At 36.1% G+C, this 18,807-nt stretch overlaps 1 protein-coding gene across 1 annotated transcript in view; it reads left to right on the forward strand.

Annotated features, from left to right (window-relative positions):
- The window catches only part of LOC6577605 (putative leucine-rich repeat-containing protein DDB_G0290503), a 108,433-nt gene that overhangs the window by 5,705 nt on the left and 83,921 nt on the right, over window positions 1-18,807 (forward strand). The gene's annotated exons all lie outside the window — the stretch shown is intronic.

Below are 18,807 nucleotides of genomic sequence, written 5' to 3' on the forward strand. Positions count from 1 at the left end.
CTCTTCTCTTTTGGCCTGCCAAAGTTCAAGGATAGACTCGGCTGTTAGCTGATGATTATGTATTGATTGATTGGCAGACGAGCTGTATGCATACATCAATATATCAATTCGAGCAGAAGCCTAAACTAATTTGTTTTATGTGCAGCTTGATTTGGTATCCTTCTCAGTCTCTGTCTCTCTCTATACTTTTTACACTAATTAAATTAAGCATTACTAGAATGAACTCTACAGCTCTGCAGTTCTTTAGCAGTTGCCAAAAAAGAGAAAATAAATTTATATTATATAAATTTATATCTGTCCAGACCTCTTTTTTGCTTTTTTTTTTCTGAATTGCAGCTGCTGCATAAATAAAACAACCGCAGATAAAAATGTCCCACGGTGCGACACGAGCGTCTGTCTGTCTACAAGTTTTTTGTTTCTTCCATTTTTTTCTCTTCTCCGCTTTTTGTTGTGAGATGTCCATTTGGCTGTCCGCCCATAAAAAGGCTGACTGCGAGCCGTACACACAAATTTAAAATGGGTCCACAAAAGTTTATGTGGGCTGCCCGCCAGACAAGTGGCAAATGTTAAATATGTAACTGCGCATAGGCCACAAAGAGCTGAGTAGCTGTGTGCCAGCCATAGTTGGAAGAATCTATAAATTTATACAATGTCTTCTATGATCTTTCCTCTTTAGATATCATAATAAATCTCTATGTAACGTTTTTAAGATACATTTATTACATTACGCTCCTTGTCTCAGACTCTCTTTCTTCTTCTATTTCTCTCCCTCTCTCTCTCTCTCTCGCTCTTTCTCTCTCTCTCTCACTATCTTCCTCATTCTCTCTAATTCGCTTTTTCTGCCTCTATCTCTCGCTTTCTTTGTTTTTCTCTCTTATTCTACTTATTATTCTCTACTTTTTTCTCTCCCTCACTCTCTGTGTAAGTCTCCCTATATCTATATTTCTTAATCTATGTATCTGTATCCCTTCCCCTCAGTACTCTTTGAATCTCAAAGTATCTTTTCCTCTCTTCTTCCTCTATTCTATTTTTCTATCACTTCTACCTCCTTCACCATCTCCCACTGTTCCTGCTTTCACCTACTACTATTTCCTCTCTCCTTCCCGCTCCGTCTCTACTTTAATAATATATATAAAAATTAACTTGTCATACGAGATCACAACTCAGTAAACATGCCAATTTCTGAAGTGCTCGTCGTTTTTTACTATCTCTATACTTCCTCTCCCTCTTATCTCTCTCAGGTGCTCAATAATATATAAATTAATTAGTTTGTCATTCATCAGATCACAATTTGCGCTTTTAACTGTTTCAATATGCCACAACAGCGTCGCCCATAACGATAATAAACATAATATTGAAAAGGCAAACAGACCGCAAATGCAAAGTTAATATTTAATGTGGATTTTATGGCAAACATTTAAATTAATTGCGAACGCGACGCTAAGTGCGCAATCAGCATAAGCGACGAGAAAATTCAATCAAAAAATTGAATCCCAATTGACGCGGCGCCAATGCTAAAAAACGCCAAACAAAATCGGCAGGAATAAAAAAGGAAAATAATAATAATATTCCGCAGACACATAAAAAAGTTGTTCGTTTTGCAGGCCACGATATAATTGAATTTTATATTGAAAATGGGGATTTGCCAGCCAAAGAGGGCGAGGCTACAGCCACTGCTGGATGGGGTAGCTTAGATAACTATAAAGATAGTTTGGCTCAGGGTGGCAACGCCAGCGCCTATTGTGAACTCAACTGGAACGAGAGGGGAGGCAAGACAGACGTAAGCAACAGCAGCAGCAGCAGCAGCCAAAGAGTAAGAGTAAATATTTGATCTAAACTTGGGTGTCGACAACGTCTTTGCAAACTTAACGCCCACTATCGCCCATGCTAGTTAAAGTTAACAGGCACTTAGCATAAGAATGAGAAGGAAGATAGAGAGGGGTGTAAAGGGAAAGTGAGAGGGAGAAGGAGATATAGAGATTGTTTTGTAAATATTTAACATATGCTGACGTAACATGACTTGGGCTAACCTTGAAGGTGTTATTTTGTGCAAGTTAGCAGCAAGTTTAACTGGCAGTTAAATGTTGGTTTCTATATGGAAATTGAAGTGACAATTTAACTGTTAAAAATTCATTATTCATGGTTTTTTATATTAAAATCCCGACTAAAATTGTATATATTTTGTTTGATAAAAAATAATGTATATTAGGAATATTGCACAAAGCCAAATTACTCGAATTATTTTAGTTGTTTCTGATTTTCGTATATTTACAATTAGAGGTAATCCTGCATATATTAGTAGTGTTTCCTTAAGACAAAGTCTATTTTGTCATATTTTTATTTCGCTTCAAAAGAGGAATATATTCTATATATAATATAATATATATAATATAATATATAATATAATGTATAATATAATATATAATATAATATATAATAATATATGCGCTATCTCTTTGATGTTTTCCAAAGCAAAATTATTCCTTCACAGACATCCCTTATAGAGTTATGACTACACCCATGCTATTGCCATGCCATTAGCTTTCTTTCTCTTTTCCTTTTTTTCACTCCTACAACACCTATACAAATATATCTATAAGATTTTTATTAAAGGTGTTCTTCCAAGCTTAAATCTTTTTTTTTTTTTTTTTGTCCATTTGGAAGGAAGAAAATGTTCTACTATTAATATGCTATTTCCACCTTCTCTTTGTTTCCTTTCAAAGTTTCCTTCTTCACAGACCCCATTTTGAATGCGCCCATGCTTGCTTCCTCCTCCTTTTTTTTTCAATCAAGCCACCTGCATATCCACTCACATATACCTACAAAAATCTATATCTGTATTATGATCATATGCCTTTTATTGCATTGCGCCATTAAATGTGCAGCAAATAAAATAAAAACATGAATCGCAAGGTGTTAAAACGTGCGAACGTGTTGCGGGAGCCAACACATTGATATAAATGTCCACAGTATATATCTATGCATGTGTATAGACTATATATAAATGTATCGGAGCTGACCAGCATATGATGGCATTACCATTAGCTGGTCCGTTCGCACTTTATGTGTTCGTAATTGAAAATTAAGCGCGTGTCATCAGGCCGGAGGGCCACAAAGGTATAAGTAAATGTTGGGTCAGTGGGTGCACTAATGGGGCGTATAACCTATACAGCGTGTATAGTTGTGTGTCAGGTGTGCGTGTGTGTGTGGGTGTGTTGCTTTGCCGTTGCTTCGCATTTCAATTCGCACTGGAAAATTGCCAACCAGCCGAGCGATGCACTTAAATCCGTGTGACGGCTGCCATGTGCGGTTAATTTGTTTCAAATCGGCTTTAGCCGGGCGCTCACACAGAAAGAGACAGAGATAGAGAGAGAGAGAGAGTAGTACATATGGGTTAGATAGAGTGAGAGAGATGGAGAGTGAGAGTGTAAGTCATGTGCAGAGCCAGGATATTGTGTGTGCTTGTGTGTGTCCTTGCCTCGTGGGTGATTAGTTTTTATGGCCTGCAGACATGTTCTCTGCAGTGCATTGAAGCGCTAAGAAAGAAAGCTATTGTGAAAATGACAAAATGATAGCAACAAACTTGGCTTGAATAGTCAGGTGGCTAGTTGTGATTGCTAGTTATACATATAGATATGTTATATACTTTTGTACTATACTTACATTAGCTGAAGGTAACAAATGTGAACATCTGACTCTACATTTCTTAAATTTATTTACTTTCTGAACTACTGAGCAGAGCTCCATGGTATATGGTATTGTAATTCACATTCTGGTGTGCTTTTAGGCCAAGAGCTCACATTACTATAATTTAATTCATAATTTATTATTACTATAAACTTTACTTACAATCATCCCTGTAAATCGAAGAAATTCTAAGCAATATGTGACATAGTAAGATATCAATTTTTTTTTAAATCTTTATATTAATCTGTCAAGCTTAAGCTAAAGCACAAATCACAAATAACTAAATTTCTGACTTTAACTTTCAGGCATTTTCTCTATTGTCTCTCTTCTTTTGAAATTGAAAGGCAATACATGAAATTAAATACATGTTTTATCAAAAGAACGAAATTAGTTTTGTCAACATAATACTTTAGATTCTTATACTCCATTAAGAGTGAGATATACTCTCTTTATACTCTGCACATTCGGCAATTCAGTTGAAATACGACGCTGAAATATAAACTTGTACAGGAAATTGCTAGCATCACATGGTTCTCAGAAAATTCGTATGCCGCTCCACGTTAGGGCGTGTGTAAGACATTTATATCCGTTTCCGATTCCAGCACAAAAGACAGATAGGTGGAATTCTCTCTAGCATTTGACTATAAATCTGGTGGCACGCCTTCCTCAATTGAAATAAATCAAATAGAATGACAGTTGGAAAGTCTATGCATTTTACAGTTTAAGAGCCATTGAGTTTGCAGATGAGCAGATAATGTTAATAATGTTTAGATATCTAATTCTTAATTTATAAATTTATTATTTTAATTTATAAGTATGCACAAAATTAAATTACATTTTAATTTAAATTTTATTTTAGCACTTGACTCAATTTAATTAAACTGCATTTTAATTTAGTTGATTTAAGCCATTTTATATCGCTGCCCGCGCCCAAAAGTGTGCAGCACGAAAATGCACTTGAATTTCCAGCAGACAAAAGTGAAAAAAAAAAAAAAAACACAAAACGAAAGTAATTTGCATGCAATTTGTTTTTGCTTTTCAGCGAGTCCATACAGAGATAGCGCAAACAAACAACAGAATTTGCTACTAACCCAATTTCAATTCCCATATAACCAACATCCAACCCTAATACTAACTACAACAACTGCAACAATGGGAATATTCGTAATGCGTCTTTTGCACGCGATGTAGAAAATATGAGAAGACAAAAGGCGCAAAATAAAAGTGGAAAGCGTCTGAAATATAACGGAAATGCATGAAGAGCATTATACGGGCTACAATTGAATAGGGTTATAGTATACGGCGTAGCATAGCCAAGGGTAGGCTATGTAGGGGTGCCAAAACTAAAGTACCTACCCATACATATAGATGTGGTTAAGCAAGCGCTGGCTTGTTGGGCTTTCATTGTTTGTATATGTGGTTGTGTGGGTGAGTTGACTTTTGTTTAAGCACACAAACAAATGCATGCATACATACACACATATTTAAATGTGTATATGTATTTGCACAACAGTAAGAGTAACTGACTTATGGCGCCTTCTTCTTTTCGGCTTTTTCGTCATTTTGTTGGTAAGTTTGACAATTAAGTGAAAGTTAAGATGAAGTGGGCATGACGAATGAGTTATACACTAACATTTTAATGAGGGAAATTTTAAGAGAGTTATATTCGGTATATACAACATTATCCATAGAATGTTTTTATGTTAGCATATTATTAATATGTATTCTGATAGATAATTTAAATGTATTTAGTAAAGTATTTAAATGAGAACAAAGCTACCCGCACAAAAACTTATGACAGTGTATACAGTAAGGCAACTGGAAAAGTTTTATTAATGCTCCCCCTTTTTTGTTGTTTTCTTCTCTCACTAGTTGCGCGCATAAAACACTCTGGCAACGCTGTGTGTTCGCTGGCCACAGGCGTCCGTTTTAATGCCTATTATAATTATATACATATAGCTGTGTGTGCGTGTGTGTGTTCGTAGTCTGAGCAGTTTTATGGCCTCCTGCTGCCTGCTCTGCTCTGTGCATCAAGCGCGGTCACAAATCAGCACAAAACAAGCTCACTTAATGACTTGCCCGCCAGGTGGCGTTGCACAAAATGTTATGAGTGTCAAAGTGTGTAAAGACTGCCTGTCTGTGTGTGTGTATACGTGTGTATGTATAGGTGTGTGCCTTTGCTTCTTTATATAATGCATTTCATACGCCTCGTTGACGAGGCGACATTGGCACACCCGCACTCAGAATATAAATATCGGGTATATTCTAGCAAAGTCTTAATGAAAATTGTGAACTTTGGAAAAGTTAACGCATAAAGGTAGCTAAATGCTGAATAATATTAATATAGCAAACCTATTACATTTGATCAATACAATGAATGTCTAAAATCTTAAAACTGTAGAAATTTTGGAAATTTTGGAAATTTTTATTGCAAAATTTTGCTATTTTTGATCGGGTTGAATATAATTTCTGAAATGAGCTTATGTAAGTATGTTATATAGCCTTCACCTTTCAAAATCAGTTCAGCTTTGTAAAAACTTTAAAACAATTTCATTAGCAAAATTATATTGAAATAAATTCATTCGTAACCTGTTTGGTGTACGTATTTCATTAGTTGGGAAACATGGAAAATTCATAGTTTTTTATGTCATGCATACACTCTTTAACACATAGCACTGAGGTGCTGACATGACTCGGGTAGATTTTTTAATAGACTTTGCATATTATGAGCACGGAGCGGAGGTGTGGCAGAGTCAAGCTTGGGGCACATGGAGGCCAGTCAACTTTATGGAAGTTGCGGTCGGTCTTTGCGGCGTAAAATAAAATAGAAAAGAAAACAGAAAGAAAACATCTCAAATGGATGGAAATTTGCATGCCCTTGCAGTTGAATAGTATGCACATAATTATATGGTCATGAAATGAATTTTTATCCTTGATGCGTGTGGATGTGGCTCGATTTAATTATGCGAAAGACCGCAGACGAATTTAATGAGGCAGATAGTCGACTTGAAGCTGGCATACAAATTATTAAATTTGTGTGTTGGTAACATAATTTGCAACATTCTGTTAAGACTTCAACAACGTTTATACTAAAGAGTTGGCTCTTATCAGTTTGGAGTAGCTGAGATTTGAGTTCCTAAACACATTTACATAAATGGGAACCAAAGCTGAAGTAAAATTACATTTAATGCAAATATATTCCCATGTTTGTGCTTGTGCCATAAAATGTATTAAAATGAGTTTAACTTAATAAAAGAATACCAAAGCTAGTAGATGTTATGTATGTGCAAGTAAATGCTGAGATATGTGAATGAATGTGAGTCTAGCATACATTTGAGTGCCTATGCAAACGACCTTCGCCCTCTATTTGCTTCCTGCCGTTGCCATTGCCGTTGCCGTTGCTTTATTCAAGCTGCATAATTGAGAAGAGCAAAGGAAAAGCCAGAAGCAAAAGCAAAATGTAAAAGAATAAGAAAATGTACGCAAGTCTACAAAACGTTTGACGTTTGAAACTTTTGTTTTGTGTATTCCCCTTAGCACTGCCCCCTGTTGGCCCTGCCTTGGCTGCCCTGGCTACCCTAGGAGCTGCCTGGCTGGTCCGCATGAGTGTCGTGTCTGTGTTTACGCCTGAGCGTGCACTAAGACAGCCGCACATCGTGTGGATGCACCTCGCTGGCAAACGAGTGTGCGTCCTTCACAAACTATGCTAGCATGTTCCGAGAATTTATCTCAGAGAATTTCAACAGAACGAAAAAAAAAACGAGATATACTATATATAAACTAAGTTTTCCCCTAGCGAATAAAATAAATATATATATACATATATATTTTTAACATGCATGTTAATTATGTCACACACACGACGGGACTTTGAAGTATGGTTTCAAATTGCCTTCAGTTGAGAGCATTTCGAGAGCAATTAACTTGTTATCTCTCAACCATATATATATATATGTATAAATATGTATATGGAGCGCATAGTTACGGCTGCTTATCTGGGCTATTACATTGCCTTAACTCTCGCTTGATTTGCGGCCAAAGTTAGTTTTAGACATAGCCTCAAATGTTCTTCGCACAGATTTGGCCAGCTTTGGGGTTTAAGTGCCAACATCTTGCGCCTGCTGCAGCAATAGACAAGTTTTCGCTAATCCCCCAAAACTCTTCTTAACCCAACCCAATGGCTGCTGCTGCCGCTGTTATGCCAAACTTTGCAAAAGTTCAAAGTGAAGAAACTATGTGAACTGCATTTGCAATGCGGCATAAACTCGAACCTTCTCCTCTGCATAGAAACTAAAACTGAGCAGTTTGCGCGAAAAATTCGCAGTCTAGAAATTGCAATTTCTCTACCAGCTTTTGATGAGCTAAATAAACCACAAGTTAGGCAAACACGAGAAACTGTTGAAACTAATTAAATATGTTGGAAATTGAAAACAATATATGTACATATATATTTAATTAACCATTTTTTTTTTTTTTTGTAGCATAAAGCTTGAATTAATTATGTTGGGAATTGAAGAAATATATAAATATAATTTTTAAAAATATTTGCTGTGCATAAAGTTGGATCTGCGTTTAGTTAGGGGTTTAAAGCCTCAATGCCTGCATATAATTTTTTTTTTTTAATTTCACGCTCAAAATAAGAGGAAAACGTCCGAACGTCACAACATGCAAAGCTCAAAACCGATGCATGCGAACGCAAAACGAATGCTAATGCCAAGTGACATACGTGGCGTATGCGAAATGTGCGCTTTGCTTGAGCGTTGCTCATACGACGTGTTGCCACCGAAAGTTTTTCTGCACTTTTTTCTCGTCGCGTCGTTCGTCGTTGCTCGTTAGCCTTGCCGGAGCGTCAAAATTAAATGACATTGTTTTTAAGCAGGACGCAACTCAATCGTAAATCATGTGATTGTTGTTTCAATTGTTGTTGTTGTTGTTGCTGTAGCTGACACAGGTAAACAATGTCATATAAAACCCGCAGTTGTCAGTCGCGTTGCCCGCATGGTTTATATGTTTGGGCAAAGATTTGATATATATGTGACAGTTGCTGTTGCTGTTGTTGTCGTCCCTTTTGACAGTTACATACGCTGCACTGCGGAATGACAAACGAGACACAAAAAGTGTAAAGGAAAAATAAAAAGAATTGCAAAGAGTTGCATATAAATTTTTGTGTGGAGCGTCAAGAACTTAGTTTTCTTTGTACGTGACAGTCAGCATTTTTCAAATGCTTTCATTCTCTCTCTCTCTTTCTCTGTCTGCCTGTTTTTCTCTTTCTCTTCCCATTCTTCCCCTATATCCAGAGGAATATGACAGACATTTGGGTCAACTATCGACTAGCATTTGTAGCGGCTGACAGCGACACGAGCTTCAAGCCCAAAAACGGCGAAGAAAAAACAGAAAAATATATATACATATATAATTTTTTTTTTTATGAAAGTGTTGCAGCACTCACTGTAGAGTTAAGTTGGACATTGCTTTGGGTTCCCTTGGTGTTGTTTTGTTTTTGGGAAACCACTCAACTGCAGAGAAAATTGATTTCAATTGCCTTATGATGTTGGAATCGTAAAGGAAAAATAAAAATAGAAAAAACAAGCACAAAAGCACAAAATGTTATGTGGGTTGCAAAGGTGTAGAAAAAACAAAATTGAATCGATTGCCAAGAAATGCATATTGGCTTAAATAATTTAGTTTTGTGTCAGACACGTTGTAAAAGTTGAAGTCTTGCTTGACTGGCAAATGATTTTCAGCTGAAGTATGTGTTAATCAAGCATAATCAATACGGGTAACTGGACTAGATACTGATTGGCATGTGTTAGCAAATTCCTATGCGGATATTCACAGGTATCCGCACAGGATATTGATTGGCTTATCTAGATAAGGTGAAAGCCGTGCCAATGCAGCACAAACTCTCTGTCTGGGAGGGAGAAATGTTGAAATGTTGTGTGTGAGAGCTTGAGCTAGAAGAAGAGAAATCTATCTATATGTCTGCAGAGGAATATTGAGAGAGCTACAGTGATCTATGCTTAGCTTAAAGACGATTTGAACAGCAAATGATTTTATTTAAAATGCTTGTCTAAGAACGTTTATTTATCTCTCATGTTCCTAAACTCTATGCAACTAAACTATTGGGGGAGGTTGTACTTTCAATATTGCGATAGATTCTCCCTCTCACTGCTGCCTCTCCAATCTGTCATTCTCTTATAAAAAACAATACAAATAATCGAAATTCTTTTAGCATTACAGCAAAGGCAAACATTAACATCCATCTCTCCAAATAAAGTCTTTACTGTGCTTACGTATTTCTCATTGAGTATTATCACATTGTTGCATTAGACAATGCCTTTTATCAATCGACTGCATGATCGATGCATCATATGCAATTTGTAAGGCCCTTTTCAGCATTTAAATGCGATTCCGATTTTGGTATTTGCTAGGCCGAAATGGTTGACAATAATGAAGCATGCTGAACATTTTGTGGTTATGCTTATTGTCTCTGTGCGAATTGTTACCCTTGTTACTTGTTCTGCATGTTCTCTGATTGTTAAAATTGCTGTTTAATTCAGATAGATTGTGTGCAACTGTGCGTTTTGTGTTGCAATTTCCAGTTGCTGTGCGGTTATTCTGGGCTCTCTCGTTGTGCATCAATGTGGTTTATAGCTGAAAACATGCGGCACCGCCCAATGAAATTCCACTCTCAAAGAGTATGATGGTGCTCAAAAGGGTTACGTTCGCAAGAGAAACCACATATTTAGCAATGTTTGTGGCTAGTTTTCATTCTCTGTTATACAACTAGCTTGTAAATTAAAGATACAAATGAAACAGATGCCAGTTTAATATTTAAAAACTTTTACAATTTGAAGTGAATATTATAAGCTGAAGAGCTGCTAACATTAATCCATATGTTAAATATTTAAAAAGTTTGTTAAAATCTATCAACTTGGATTTGGTTTATGTATAAAAAATAAAATAATTATTTGCAGTTATAAAAATGAATTTATGTATTATCGATAGCTTAATAAATTATATTAATTTTAAATATTTATTTTATTAATTAATAAATATTAAATATTTAAAATACTAGTTAATAATATGATTACGTGGAGTAAAAATTAATTTATTTATTTATTATCGATAACTTAATCGATATACTCTCAAAGTTACTTTTGTACAACATTTAGAAAAAAAAAATCACCCAAATTAATTTATTTTATATGAACTTTATATATATATAAATATATGTATACGATAACTGTTATAATTCCAAAACTGTCGATAATATATCGAACTTGCTGCGGCACTAATGAGTCAACCACACTTATTTATGACCTTCGCCCCAGCCAACACAATTCCTATTATACCACAAGTTGATTATATTTTAAGTCTCATCCGCTTCGAAATGCAAAGCTTGCAAATCAATTGCGATTGCGATTGCAATTGCAATCGCAATTTGGAAAATTGGTTTTGGGGTTTGGGAATAGAGCGCCCATTGAAGAATACTGCAAAGGTGCATAAGGCAAGGTGTGATAGCCAGGGGGGAGACATCAATTCATGTGCCAGCGAACGATTTACATTTGAAATTTCTTGTTGCTGTTGTTGATGGCCACAAATGCATTTTGAGCTTTTGCGCTTGTCCAGGCGAAATAGTTGGAGGTGGGATTGACGGTGGGGCTGAGGTAACATGTTGCACGTTTGCTGCCGCAAGGCTGTCGTCCTTTGATAAATGTCCACAGTGCCAGCGTCTCAATACCGTGGGGCATGATAAATTACTTGCATATTCTAAGGCAAGCTTCACATACCAAATAGCATATTCCTTAAAGCATTTTTTTAGCTGCAGCCAGTCGATGAAATTGCGAGAGGAATTTCTGTGCAATTACGTGATAGACAGTATATCCTCGAATGTGCTCAATTTGAAGAAAGCAACGAGTCCTTGAAGCACAGTTAGATAACATACTTATCAAATTTAAGATTAAGTTCTACAGAGATTATGCAAAATACAAAAGCTGAAAGGTTGTAAAGGGTTCTTTCTGTAAGTAAAATTAAATTAAGTTAAGCCAATCTAGATTGTATGCCGGCTGTTTAAGAAATTCTCTTTATCAGAATTTGAAAGGCTTTTATACTTCTTCCATTTACGTCGCCTTTATCCAATTCCAGGACATTTTATTGTCAATTTCTATTTTCGCTCTTAATATAATCGCAACATTCCGGCAAGCTCAGTAATCCGTTTATCGTTTCCAACGTATCTAAGACTCTTAATTATCGCCCAACTGCACAACATGTACATGGGTAAAGGCTGGCGCACACCTTAAGCCACTCTAAGCCGATGTGCCACACGTGTTGCACAAATGCTTCAACACATTAATTTCACGTTGAATTTCCAGCTAAAGCTCCATTAAGTCGAACGCAAGGGAAAAATTCTTATGGACAATCATAAGGACGGCGCTTACATAAACACCCAGAAGGCGGTTTTATTTCGACAAGTGTTTTTTGTTTCTACTTCCCACGACCCACGCACTTTTTCACAATACAAATTAAAATGGCAAATGTTTTTTGCCTTTCCCTAGCCTCCTTTTTCGCTTGACTTCATTTTGCTTTTGTTATGACCTTTGCTTATTGTTCTGATGTTTTTTTCTTGATTGTTTTCCCTTTATACCCTGTTCTACGTGGGCAAAAAATATTTATATTTCTTTCGCTGGCTCTCTGGTTACAGCTTATATGAATTTTAAGTAGCTTTGCCCAAGATAGCTCTTGATGACCTTTAAAGATATATTTTAAGCGGAACAGCTGGCGTCACTGCCAGTTTTGTGTCTCTGCTTTATATAGAGAAAATAGGGCATTCCAGTTGAAGGTAAAATTTATGTGTAGAGACGATTCTTAAATATTAAATTTTTTTAATGAATAATAGCGCACATATTCTAATATATATCAATCGATAACAAGAGATCGACAAGATTAATAATTTTCCATAAATTCTAGAGCATATAATGCTAATCTGTATTTTATCGATAAATATCGTTATCAGAAATGTATATGTAATTTAATGCCAATCTCATCACATAATAAGGAAAATAAAATAAAATATATTGCACATGTTCGTCAATCGACATTTGTCAACTGCAATAATTGTTTCATTAAAAATAACGGCACATTTTTATCCATATTATATATATATGTTATGTGTTAAAAAAAATTCCATATGTAAATATATTTTTCATTTTGAGCTTACTGGCTGTTATAGGGTATTTAGTCAACTATATACTAAAAATGCTTCTCATTTTTAATATTTCTCGACTTTTTCAACAACTGTTCCCAATTTTTGTTGTTTTCTTTCGCTGAACAAGCATTTTGCCCATGGGTGGCCGACTTTTCAATCTGCGCTTGGAAATATGCAACGATTGCGCTTGGCTCTGGTAACAGCAGGCGAAAACCAAAGAATATCTACAATATGTGCTTCCTTTTGCCCATGCTTAGCTGACTCGCAACTAGTTTCCATTTATCTCTCGGCATGTGTTTTGCTTAACTGCCTTGAAACTACTAGAAACTGTTTCGCACAGATGAGGCACATAAATTGCACTGAAGAAACTCTCTCACTTGCTCTGTATCGAGTATAAAATGTGTCCAGCTTAATTCTCAAACATTAATTGTCTGGCTGACAGCAGATTGTAGTCTATCTTTCTCACTGTACATATGTCTAGAGCTAGGACTCTCTGACTCGGACCCAAGACGCAATAAAAATGATTTAATTTTACGCACGACTGCAAAATTGTCAAAAATTATTGCTCCCTTGGGCGAAAAAAAAAATACATATAGAAGAAACAGAAAACGAGACGCTATTTTTAAGAAGCTGCGCAATATGTGATGCGTGAAATGGCATGGGAAAGGCTAGCGAGACTAAGCTGATATCCTGGGAAACACCGAGAGAATGAACTTGATTTATATGGTTAGATGAAATGATTAGTGAGTGGGAGATGGAATATTGAGGAACGTCCCGAGCTGCCTTTTGATGTACCAAGTAATATATGTGGAGAGAACAGAAAATTATAATTATAGGTCAAGTTGTAAATATTGTTTTAATATTCATATGTTCATATGGAATTATATAATTTTGAATGAATTTTATTGTTCATTATTTGAAGCTTTATATATATATATAAATATATATATATAATCTGTTGTAGCTATAGAACTTTACTACAGGGTATTAAACTTATGACTACAAGTTTTACACCCACGCACACATACCCATAAACCTAGCGCAATATCGAGAATATTGTCACAGACTTTTTCAATTTATTGACGAGTTTCCAGCAGACGCCGCTTGCGCATGAAATAAGTATGCTGTGCATAATTTTTGCCGTCAAATATGCTGCGAATTGCCAGCTGAAGATGATGAAATTATTTGCGCACTTTATTTACTAGCGAATTTGTTTTTTCTGAATTTTTAAACATAGCCTTTTTAAGTCAACATTTCTGCGCAGTTTAATTTGCAATTTAAGTTTTTTTTTTTTTTTTTTGTTTAAGTGAATTTTCCGTTTGGGCAACTGAAATTGTTGGCTTTGAGCTTTTCGCTTCATTTGCCGTGGCATTTTAAAATGTTGACCCGCTTCAGGATGTCTGGCAAGATAAGCCGCTTAGCCCCGTTGATGGATACGAGCTAATGGCTTGTGAAAATGTTTGTAGCCGCTCGGCTCTAGTAAAATATACGAGCCAAGTTGGTAGTATGGACGAAACCGTTAACTTGATTGAGTTGTTTCAGTTTTAAGCGGGACTGGGAAAAACTGTCCAGCATTTGGGCGCAAATATTCCAATAAAAACGGAAACTTGAAGTAAACAAAGATTGAAATGAACTAAGAAAGAGAAGGCATTAATACAGCAATGCTTAATATGCTAAATATTTAATGTAAGGCTTGAATGGGAGAGAAAGAGCAGAAAAAGAGGACAGGAGGTCAGTCCAATAGTAGAAGAAGTAGATGGAAGGTAGGAGAGCGATACAATGATGGAGAGTAGGCGAGATGGAAAATATGAGAGCATGAGAGTTTGTATAGTAGAGGAACAGAAGAATAGGAGAATAGGAGAGTCGAAGAGAGGCAGAGTGGAGAGTAGGAGAGATGAACAATATAAGAAGTGGAGAGTTGGCGAGATGGAGAATAGGAGATTAGGAGTAGAAGGGTTGGTCAGTTGGAGATTAGCAGAGTAGGAGAGAAGATGAGTAGCAGAGAAGTTATCAAAGAGGTGGAATGAAGAGAAGTCTATGGAAAAGCGTAAGCTCGTAAGTAGCTTTATTTATAAGCCCTTATCTTTCAATAAATCTATACCGTATAGACTTTTCTTACAAATATAACACTAGCTCATAATTAGTGTCAGCGTTGCTTGTCTTTCTAGTATATCTATTCTACGCACAAGCTCCCATTAACGCTTTATTCTAATCTATAATATAAACGTAAATAGGTAACCTAATAGCCCAACATTTTACTGATTCAATTGGTTATTTATATCACAGAAGCATGTCAATTGGGAAATTTAATATTTAATTAGGTCAGGATACTCCAATGCGATATGCAAAGCGAATTCTCGAGCATATTAAATGTCAGCTGAGCACGCTGCCCAACTTTTACTCGCAAAATGTTTCATAATTTTGCAGATTTCGCTCATATTTCGAGTTTGACGCTTAGCCTCGACGACAATCGTTTATCGATTGGTCATGCAAATTATGCATGGCGCTGTCTAAGTAGTCCAAACGAATCGCAACTCTTTGGATATTGAATGCACTGCATCGACCAACCCCCGCTTAAATGTTATTAATACTCATGCTAAGCTACCCCTGACCCCAACCCCGCAATATCGATATTTATGTGTGCGAGCGTGTGTGTGCCTGTATGTGTGTGTGAGCGTCAATCGATAAATTTTATTTAGTTGCGTTTGTCGCCTTCCGTTTTCGTCCCACTCTTCCGTTGCGTTGTCAGGCTAAGGACATGCGTTGGCGCTTAACCCACATACCATAACTGAATTTTTATAGTATACTGTGCGCCCGCTTTGTGTACATTGTTATTTGCTGTACTTTTTTATTAAAGCCGCCCCTATGATTTTTTTTGTTTGTCTTTGACTTTTTTCTTGTCTTCCGCTTGCCTCGCTCCGGCTCCATATTTTAGTATTTCTATGTTTCCCGTTGCGTGCAGCGTTACTTTTAGCCTTTTATATTCTTCTTATTTTGTCTTTTTTGTTTTCCTTGATTTTCTTTATTGTCTCCTCGCCAATTGCCGGTATTCGACAGCGGTACAAATATTTTTGTATTAGCCCATTGTTACACATTTTTTCGGTCCAGATAACGAAATTTCTTTTTGTCTGCAGTTGCCTAGTCTTTTTGGTAATTGGCATTTACTTTTGATTAGAAGGCAAATAGATTCACAGGAAATTCTAGGAATTTAAGATGTGATGTTTACTCAGAGAAGGTAGAAAATTGCGGATACATATTTTTATAGAATTCAAATGATTTTACGTTGGAGGTGTGATCCATGCAAAAAGACAAATTTAAATGAATTAAAAATTTCTAATCAAATTCAAAAAGTTAAAAGTTTAAAAATAAGGTAGATTTTTTGTTTCTACTTGATTTTATTTTATTTTAAATCGAAATCACATAAATTTTTTTAAGGTTATGTAAGTTGAAACTATCCCAGAAAATAATTATGGGAACATTTTAAATATATAAACAGTCTAAATCCAACCTGTCGAGCGTTAAATTTTAGTAGCAACTTAAATAGAATTTTGTCGTACACCATAATTTTAGGTGCTTCCGATAAAATAATTTCGATGCTGAAAAGTATGCAATTCAAATTACCTTAGAGCAAAAATCAATTGCAAATAGAGAAATATATAATATGCATATATCATAACTGATTCGTAACAACACCTTCTCACAATGATAAAAGATTCTGTAAACTCAAATATGTAAATGTCAGCTCTTTATCCAATCAAAACTTATCAGAGCCAGACAGCTAAAAGAAGAAGAAAAAAACAAAATAATGAAATAAAAGAGTTAATGTTGAATCATTTATTTATGGCCGTCGCCTGTCTGTTCTCCGAGGATACATGTTGATATTTATTGCTGTCTCATTAATAAACCTTTGCCGACGCCATATTGCGAGCAATCCTTCATTATGGCAATTCCCGCGAGTTCTTATCGATTCAGCAGTTGAATTGCGGTTGCAACGCCCGCTGCGTGTCATATTGCAATAATTATGTGCAACATATGGCAAAATGAGCAATATGTAGCGAGGCTCCTTTGGGAGCCAGTCGCCCCCAAGAGCCACGCCCCCGGAGAAACTTTTGCAACTGATAACAATCATTGAGCTGTTGGCTCGTTCGTTCGTTGTGGGTTTCTGTTCAGTATTTGCCCCGCCCGAAACTTTTCACATTTTCTATGGCAGGCGAAAACTAAAAAAAGTTCAAGGACATGCCATTTAAAGGTGGAGCCTGGTTCGTGGGGCTAGGTATTCCCAGTGCTTTATTTAACTTGTCTGCGCTGCGAAAATTGCATTTTCGATTAAGGCGGCTATGTAAACTGCAGTCGGTCGGGTCGGGCACATTCAATGAAGCGGCTCGATGTTTGTACAACATAATGTGTCGATGAATGTGTGGCAAAAACTTTTGTTCAGCGGCCTCTAAGCGATAAAAGCGAAAGTTTTTCCGGCCGGTGCATGTCTTGTTAATGTGGAAGAACTAAAGTCCACAGAGAGTTTATTTCCAAAGGAAAACTTGAGAACTGCTAAGACAGCAGAGCCTTAATATTTGATATATATTAAATAAGTATATTGATTAGCTTAAGTTTTCTTTATATATGTATATATTTTGGTTTGTATATAGAAAATAACTAAATAATTTGGGCTGGATGTATGGAATCGGCTTTTAGCATACTAGCGCCACGTAATTCGAGTGCCTAATCGCACCGACATTTCTCTTCTATATTATCGTAAACACGTGCATAATTACTTAAGTTACTTTTCCTACTGTAATCAAATAATTACAGGACGTACATACTATATATGTATGTATATATATGTAAAGGACAAACAGTAAAAGAGCAATTTTGTGTAACCAAAAACCTGCCCCATTTAATTATATTAGACTGCAATTAGCTATACGTTTAGACTGTAAACAACCCCCAAAATGAAGTCAAGTCAAAGAAAGCTAAGAGTGTTTGGTTAGACAGATACCTTGTAAATTTGATTAAATGATGAGAGACTTGAATGTGGTTACAAATAGTAAATATAATAAAATATATAAATAATTTAAATAAATGTAATAAAATATAAGAATAAATACAAAATTAAAAAAAAAAATTTTTTTTTTAAAGCAAAATAATTAAGAACGTAAACAATAAAAATTTAGAAACTAATAATGTAGATACAAATAATTGATGAAGAACTCATCAATTTTTCGAAGCAAAATTAAAACAGTTTTAGGACTCAAATTTCATTATGTTAAGTATCAAGCTAAAATATGACATATATAATATGTTAAGACTCTCAAACTATAGTAAATTAAAAAAAAAAATGTCTTCCTCATTTTGACTGTCGACAACAATGTACCCTCTAATTACCAGCTATGGGGTATACATAATGAACCCCATCACAATTGCATAGACTGATGACATCAGCGCCAGGCAACCCCTGCCAATGCTAACGGCTGACTGCTGTTCGCTATCAATTTCCTCCCCCTCCTACCCCCACATACCATCCCGCCGCACACCTCTCTTGTCAGTTACCCTGGTTTAAAGTGCGTTGAACTGGTGCCAAGTGGATACGCCCCAGTGAACTACATTGCAGGATGGCGCCTGCCAAAAAAAAAAAAAAAAAAACAAAACAAAAAACCAAGTACATACGAAGTCTAAGCACGTGCACTGCGGGCGAATGGAGCAAGGGCCCAAAGCCCAATTGGCGCCAGGGCGCCAAATAACTACGCACATTACCAGGAGCGAGCCGGGTAGAGGGAATGAGATGTAGGGTGTTAGGTCAGTCGACAGCTGTCGTAATCTGTTGAGGCATTTGCCGGATTTGCATACCCTGTAGTCAGTGGAGTGAGAACAGGAGAGGGTATGTTGTAATTGAGTGAAAATATGAAAACTTTTAC

This window comes from Drosophila mojavensis, unplaced genomic scaffold, assembly GCF_018153725.1.
Source record: "Drosophila mojavensis isolate 15081-1352.22 unplaced genomic scaffold, ASM1815372v1 contig_36, whole genome shotgun sequence".
Classification (NCBI taxonomy): Eukaryota; Metazoa; Arthropoda; class Insecta; order Diptera; family Drosophilidae; genus Drosophila; species Drosophila mojavensis.